At 35.4% G+C, this 7,761-nt stretch overlaps 2 long non-coding RNA genes across 2 annotated transcripts; both read left to right on the top strand.

Annotated features, from left to right (window-relative positions):
- Positions 1–202: 202 nt before the first annotated feature.
- Positions 203–2,392, top strand: LOC131803010 (uncharacterized). Its single transcript, XR_009342440.1, has 3 exons — positions 203–389; positions 461–2,190; positions 2,254–2,392. It is a non-coding gene; the product is annotated as an uncharacterized LOC131803010 (long non-coding RNA).
- A 3,880-nt stretch (positions 2,393–6,272) lies between these two features.
- LOC131803011 (uncharacterized) lies at positions 6,273–7,501 on the top strand. The gene is made up of 3 exons (XR_009342441.1): positions 6,273–6,365; positions 6,429–6,572; positions 6,758–7,501. It is a non-coding gene; the product is annotated as an uncharacterized LOC131803011 (long non-coding RNA).
- The last annotated feature ends 260 nt before the right edge of the window (positions 7,502–7,761 follow it).

Here is a 7,761-nt window from a genome sequence, read left to right on the forward strand (position 1 = left end):
ATGCTTAATATAAATGTTGTAGCTTTAAATGTTACTCTAACATTAAGTTTATTCTAGCTTTACATTTGTTTTTAAATATTTGACTAGAAAAGTAACATTTACAGCCAGTTCCACGATATCGAAAAAAACACGTTCGCACAACTTTTACACGACAAACAGCTGATTTCTGTTCCACTGAAATCCATCAGAACGAAAATTTGCACGAAAATCAAAGCGAACGAAAACGTAAGCATTTCTGTGTAATTTTGCGTTCCACTATCTTTTTTCTTTCGTACGCATGCGAACACAAATGTCAAAATCAGTCACTTGTGTGTTTGCTATCGTATAATAACAATTAAGGAAAATTGTTTTAACATAAACATTGCTTGATTGAAAATGGAAACAAAAATGTAAGTAAAAATAATAAATGCAATTTAATATGTGAGCAACAAATATATATTTTTTATTTTCTCAATTCCAGCACGAAAAAATCATCAACTACACAGCTGCGGGCACTAGTATATGGAGGAGAATCCTGTGTTCGCCAGAGGAGTGCCATTTTTGGAAGCAGCAGAAGAAGTTTTAAATCGGGGCGGATTTGGGTAGTTCTGCAACCGGGCACCCACTTCTCTTCCATCATATCCAAAAGAGCCCGAAAACTTCCTTCGACACACGAAAATTGGCCACAAACCTTGAAAAAATTATTATTATTTTTTATTATTTCAAAAATGTAAAAATACAATCATACTTACTGGTTGTTAGGTACTTCAAATAAATTCGAATCATCTCTTAAATGCCTCCGTGGCACATTTTGAACCTCCTCCACATCATCCATAAAAAATAGGGCTACGGAAATATTCTTTTTTTTATTTTCTAAGAGCACAAATAGTTTGAACACAATCACTAGAGTTTTTATTTTGTTTGTTTATTTACAATTTGTTTGTTTACAACTGAAATGTCAGTTGAGACAGAGCCACTGCTGCTTTTTCGCGTTTAAATTAGACATTTGGCGCTTTTTTGCCTTATTTCGCGATTAATTTTTCCAAAAAAATATTTAGCAACACTGAATCACGTAAGGCTATGCGAAAGAAAGAACGAATATTAGTGGAACGCATTCTTATACGAAAGTGAGTGAGTAGCCTTCGTTCGCACAAATTTTCTTTCGAGATCGTGGAACAGGCTGTTATTCATAACTGGGCTACACACTTAAATTATTGAGACAATTAAAATTTTATTTTGGTACCAAACAGTTTATATAGAATTATCATAGGTGGTAGATTCAGATGGACGGAAATGTACTAAATGTTCAGACCTTCAAGCTTTTATATATTATTTTTTTCCTTTTTCGAAAAAATAATGGAAAAATGTTTACCTTTCACACCAAAAAGTCTTTAAAATCTTTAATTTTAATTTTTTTATTTTGTCACAAGGACTTTATTGTTCATTAATACATTATATAATTATATTATTTTACGAAGCCAGTAAAATGGTTGTCGTTAACAATTTTATTTGTGTATATGTATGTACAGATTTGATCTTACCCATTGCTATAGAAATTATTTAATACCACATTATTTAATTACTTTGCAAAAAATTTAAACCGCAAACGCTGATTTTCTTGCTTTTCCGTAATGCAATACATGCCAACACAGGGAAACCGCTAATTACGTCGAATTAAAAAGAAATTTATCATCTTCCAATATTTTCAGGGCTGTCAGAAGAATGTCCAACATTTTCCGAGTACTTTTGCAGCACCACAAATGAGTTTATGTACAGCAACCTGCAGAATATTATGACGTTAAGAGACGCTTTAAAAGGCAAAGCCCGAGAGACAGTTGAACTTTTATTGGGAAGCTCTGCCAAGCAGCTCATTACCTAATGACGATTTGAATGTCCTAATAAATTTCGCCATGAAATATAGCATAATTTTTAAAACAAAAACGCAGGAGGAGAACTTACTTAACACAACCTATCTTCACTGAGTGAACTCATGGCAAAATTACCAATAAACCGACAAATGGGATGGTTTCACCCCATGTCTTTATTTAAATGAATCGCCTTCTATTTTAGATTTCAGGGCATGGTTGCAAACATTACGACGAGTTGCTAACACTAATCGCCGCCAACCAACACAGCCCAGCCACAATAATGCTTGTGTCGCCATCAATAATTGTGTTATGTGCGACGGGGTCTGTAGGTCAATTACAAAATGTAAACAGTTTTAACATTAGATGTACACTAAAGGTAAAATAATTACCACATATGCCTTCATAGATGACGGTGCAAATGTAACAATGCTAGACAGGGGAATTGCCAAAGACCTGAAACTCAACGGGAACAAGACACAATTATCCCTACAGTGGTTAAATAAGCATTCAATGACGGAAGATTCTGAAGTAGTGGATCTAATAATAAGTGATATGAGAAGAGAAGACTGAAGATATGTGATGAAAAATGTATATATCACTCCGAAATTTGTCATTACCCATTCAATCATGTAATTTGGAAAAATGGGTAACAAATAATGTTGATGTGTCGAAAAAAATTTGTAACTGCACGAATGTGAAACCAATCATTAGTTTACCCCATTTCTTTTTTAACAGATCCACTGCTAAATGTGCCCGCTGCCTTTTTGGCGCTGGATCAATTTTAACCACAACAAGATTGGGCGTTGTTGTTTATGTCCCAACATCCGGAAAAAAGTAAAATGGGGCACACATTTTTATATGAGAAGCGCGGTCTTTGGTTGCAACTTTCTTCGGGTCATAAACAACAATTCCAGCAGATAGAACCGAAAATTGATTGCAACGAATGAACTGGATGATGCAGTGTGGAAAATAAAATGGACCGGTATAGGGATTATGGCAGGGCATATTGTGAGAAAATAAATGACTACATATCAAAGTGCTCTTGCAGAAAAGTTGATGTGAACGAATTACCTTTAAGTCCACAACGCGTTTTTTATCCGCCCCATTTGTTAATAATGCGAACCTAGAAGGAATTAGGATTGTTTGTTTGATGCTGCAGCCGAAGTGATGAATGTGTTGTTGAATATGTGCCTTTCAAGTGGACCAGACATAAACAATTCCTTAATTTCAACTATTTTTAAATTTCGTGGAGTTCCAATAGCCGTCTGTGGGGATATAAAAGGAATGCTCCATCAAGTCTAAATCGTCAAAGAAGATCAAGATTGCCAACGATTTCTTTTGAGAAGGAGATAAAAATAAAAGAGTGGACACTTATACTTTACAATGTAAGATATTTGGCAACTTGTTCGCCAACTATAGCCCAATATGTGAAAAATATGAATGCCAATATGTTTGTGATAGAGTCACCGCATGCTAGTGTTGGAGGTTTTGTGTTGAGAAATATTATTTCAAAATCCAATAGAGTAACTCAATATTGTGGAAAACCGTGGTGAGTTTTTTTAATAAAAATTGTGCTTAAAGGATTTTAGCATACTCTGGTTGCCAAATCCAGATGTTTTCTGCTTCCGCTTGAGTTTACATAAAGTTGATAAATCCATTTTAGGCTTTTCAAAGATTCCTACAAAACGTAAGATGCTCTCTTTGAACATTTCAATCTATGACCCATTCGGATTTGTTTGTGAATTTGTGGTTTCTTCGAAAATATTTATGCAAAAATTATTGAATTCGGCTATGGAGTGATTGAAGTTATAGTTAGCTGAATTAAACATGTTGGATGAATTTCCACGGTGTTATCTTAAGGAATTTTTAAACAGAAAAGTTGATTTACATATATTAGCAAGCGGACATTATGGCTATCCGCAATCCAGTCGATGAGACGGATGGTGGAAAAACAGGCCAGTCTTCCTGAATCTCAATGGTTTTAGAAAGTAATATTGAAAACGTTCTGGATACCAACGACTCTGAGCTGAGATCAAAACATGTCGTCCTCGTGGGTCGTCAATGTGATTCGGTGGTTCCAGATACCATGGGTACCAATAAAATTTTTGTCGCAAACGCCAAAAGGTTGATCTATTAAAGGGTAAACTTTCAGCAGAAGAAGATGTATTGGTCAAACAATATATATGCCCAAATGTACATAAATAAGTATATGCTGATGAAATTGCCGATATTGGTCTACATGGTCATGTGAGCAAGGACAGCAAATAGAAGAATTCTACATGTCTGCCGAGCTATTCCAAAAATTCGATCATCCTGCCGAATCAACCCTTTCACACGTCTACTTGTTGAATCGTATCATAGCAAATTTTGGTACATAAGTCGACAGTCAATGCTGAAGCACATGTGCAATTTTGGGTACTCAACGTACGTTTACTCCACAGCATACAGTCAAGATGTGAGTTTTGCCGAATTCGAAGAGCGAAGCCATGTCAGCCTCAGATGGGTCTTTTCCCAATATGTTGTGTATCGCCATATGTCCGTCCATCCAATTACACTGGCCTAGACTACTTCGGATCAGTGACTGTTACTATACGTCGGCTGTGAAAAAAGAAATCCTTGTTCACCTGGAGATAACCGCCGATCTTTCCAGTGATAGCTGTTTATTATGCATATGGAATTTTATCAATCGTAGAGGTGTGCCTTTGGTAATGCGAAGCGACAACGGCACTAATTTCGTTGAGATTGAGAAGGAGCAACAAATATATATTTTTTTATTTTCTCAATTCCAGCACGAAAAAATCATCAACTACACAGCTGCGGGCACTAGTATATGGAGGAGAATCCTGTGTTCGCCAGAGGAGTGCCAATTTTTGGAAGCAGCAGAAGAAGTTTTAAATCGGGGCGGATTTGGGTAGTTCTGCAACCGGGCACCCACTTCTCTTCCATCATATCCAAAAGAGCCCGAAAACTTCCTTCGACACACGAAAATTGGCCACAAACCTTGAAAAAATTATTATTATTTTTTATTATTTCAAAAATGTAAAAATACAATCATACTTACTGGTTGTTAGGTACTTCAAATAAATTCGAATCATCTCTTAAATGCCTCCGTGGCACATTTTGAACCTCCTCCACATCATCCATAAAAAATAGGGCTACGGAAATATTCTTTTTTTATTTTCTAAGAGCACAAATAGTTTGAACACAATCACTAGAGTTTTTATTTTGTTTGTTTATTTACAATTTGTTTGTTTACAACTGAAATGTCAGTTGAGACAGAGCCACTGCTGCTTTTTCGCGTTTAAATTAGACATTTGGCGCTTTTTTGCCTTATTTCGCGATTAATTTTTCCAAAAAAATATTTAGCAACACTGAATCACGTAAGGCTATGCGAAAGAAAGAACGAATATTAGTGGAACGCATTCTTATACGAAAGTGAGTGAGTAGCCTTCGTTCGCACAAATTTTCTTTCGAGATCGTGGAACAGGCTGTTATTCATAACTGGGCTACACACTTAAATTATTGAGACAATTAAAATTTTATTTTGGTACCAAACAGTTTATATAGAATTATCATAGGTGGTAGATTCAGATGGACGGAAATGTACTAAATGTTCAGACCTTCAAGCTTTTATATATTATTTTTTTCCTTTTTCGAAAAAATAATGGAAAAATGTTTACCTTTCACACCAAAAAGTCTTTAAAATCTTTAATTTTAATTTTTTTATTTTGTCACAAGGACTTTATTGTTCATTAATACATTATATAATTATATTATTTACGAAGCCAGTAAAATGGTTGTCGTTAACAATTTTATTTGTGTATATGTATGTACAGATTTGATCTTACCCATTGCTATAGAAATTATTTAATACCACATTATTTAATTACTTTGCAAAAAATTTAAACCGCAAACGCTGATTTTCTTGCTTTTCCGTAATGCAATACATGCCAACACAGGGAAACCGCTAATTACGTCGAATTAAAAAGAAATTTATCATCTTCCAATATTTTCAGGGCTGTCAGAAGAATGTCCAACATTTTCCGAGTACTTTTGCAGCACCACAAATGAGTTTATGTACAGCAACCTGCAGAATATTATGACGTTAAGAGACGCTTTAAAAGGCAAAGCCCGAGAGACAGTTGAACTTTTATTGGGAAGCTCTGCCAAGCAGCTCATTACCTAATGACGATTTGAATGTCCTAATAAATTTCGCCATGAAATATAGCATAATTTTTAAAACAAAAACGCAGGAGGAGAACTTACTTAACACAACCTATCTTCACTGAGTGAACTCATGGCAAAATTACCAATAAACCGACAAATGGGATGGTTTCACCCCATGTCTTTATTTAAATGAATCGCCTTCTATTTTAGATTTCAGGGCATGGTTGCAAACATTACGACGAGTTGCTAACACTAATCGCCGCCAACCAACACAGCCCAGCCACAATAATGCTTGTGTCGCCATCAATAATTGTGTTATGTGCGACGGGGTCTGTAGGTCAATTACAAAATGTAAACAGTTTTAACATTAGATGTACACTAAAGGTAAAATAATTACCACATATGCCTTCATAGATGACGGTGCAAATGTAACAATGCTAGACAGGGGAATTGCCAAAGACCTGAAACTCAACGGGAACAAGACACAATTATCCCTACAGTGGTTAAATAAGCATTCAATGACGGAAGATTCTGAAGTAGTGGATCTAATAATAAGTGGTATGAGAAGAGAAGACTGAAGATATGTGATGAAAAATGTATATATCACTCCGAAATTTGTCATTACCCATTCAATCATGTAATTTGGAAAAATGGGTAACAAATAATGTTGATGTGTCGAAAAAAATTTGTAACTGCACGAATGTGAAACCAATCATTAGTTTACCCCATTTCTTTTTTAACAGATCCACTGCTAAATGTGCCCGCTGCCTTTTTGGCGCTGGATCAATTTTAACCACAACAAGATTGGGCGTTGTTGTTTATGTCCCAACATCCGGAAAAAAGTAAAATGGGGCACACATTTTTATATGAGAAGCGCGGTCTTTGGTTGCAACTTTCTTCGGGTCATAAACAACAATTCCAGCAGATAGAACCGAAAATTGATTGCAACGAATGAACTGGATGATGCAGTGTGGAAAATAAAATGGACCGGTATAGGGATTATGGCAGGGCATATTGTGAGAAAATAAATGACTACATATCAAAGTGCTCTTGCAGAAAAGTTGATGTGAACGAATTACCTTTAAGTCCACAACGCGTTTTTTATCCGCCCCATTTGTTAATAATGCGAACCTAGAAGGAATTAGGATTGTTTGTTTGATGCTGCAGCCGAAGTGATGAATGTGTTGTTGAATATGTGCCTTTCAAGTGGACCAGACATAAACAATTCCTTAATTTCAACTATTTTTAAATTTCGTGGAGTTCCAATAGCCGTCTGTGGGGATATAAAAGGAATGCTCCATCAAGTCTAAATCGTCAAAGAAGATCAAGATTGCCAACGATTTCTTTTGAGAAGGAGATAAAAATAAAAGAGTGGACACTTATACTTTACAATGTAAGATATTTGGCAACTTGTTCGCCAACTATAGCCCAATATGTGAAAAATATGAATGCCAATATGTTTGTGATAGAGTCACCGCATGCTAGTGTTGGAGGTTTGTGTTGAGAAATATTATTTCAAAATCCAATAGAGTAACTCAATATTGTGGAAAACCGTGGTGAGTTTTTTTAATAAAAATTGTGCTTAAAGGATTTTAGCATACTCTGGTTGCCAAATCCAGATGTTTTCTGCTTCCGCTTGAGTTTACATAAAGTTGATAAATCCATTTTAGGCTTTTCAAAGATTCCTACAAAACGTAAGATGCTCTCTTTGAACATTTTAATCTATGACCCATTCGGATTTGTTTGT

Source organism: Musca domestica, unplaced genomic scaffold (genome assembly GCF_030504385.1).
Source record: "Musca domestica strain aabys unplaced genomic scaffold, Musca_domestica.polishedcontigs.V.1.1 259, whole genome shotgun sequence".
Lineage (NCBI taxonomy): Eukaryota > Metazoa > Arthropoda > Insecta > Diptera > Muscidae > Musca > Musca domestica.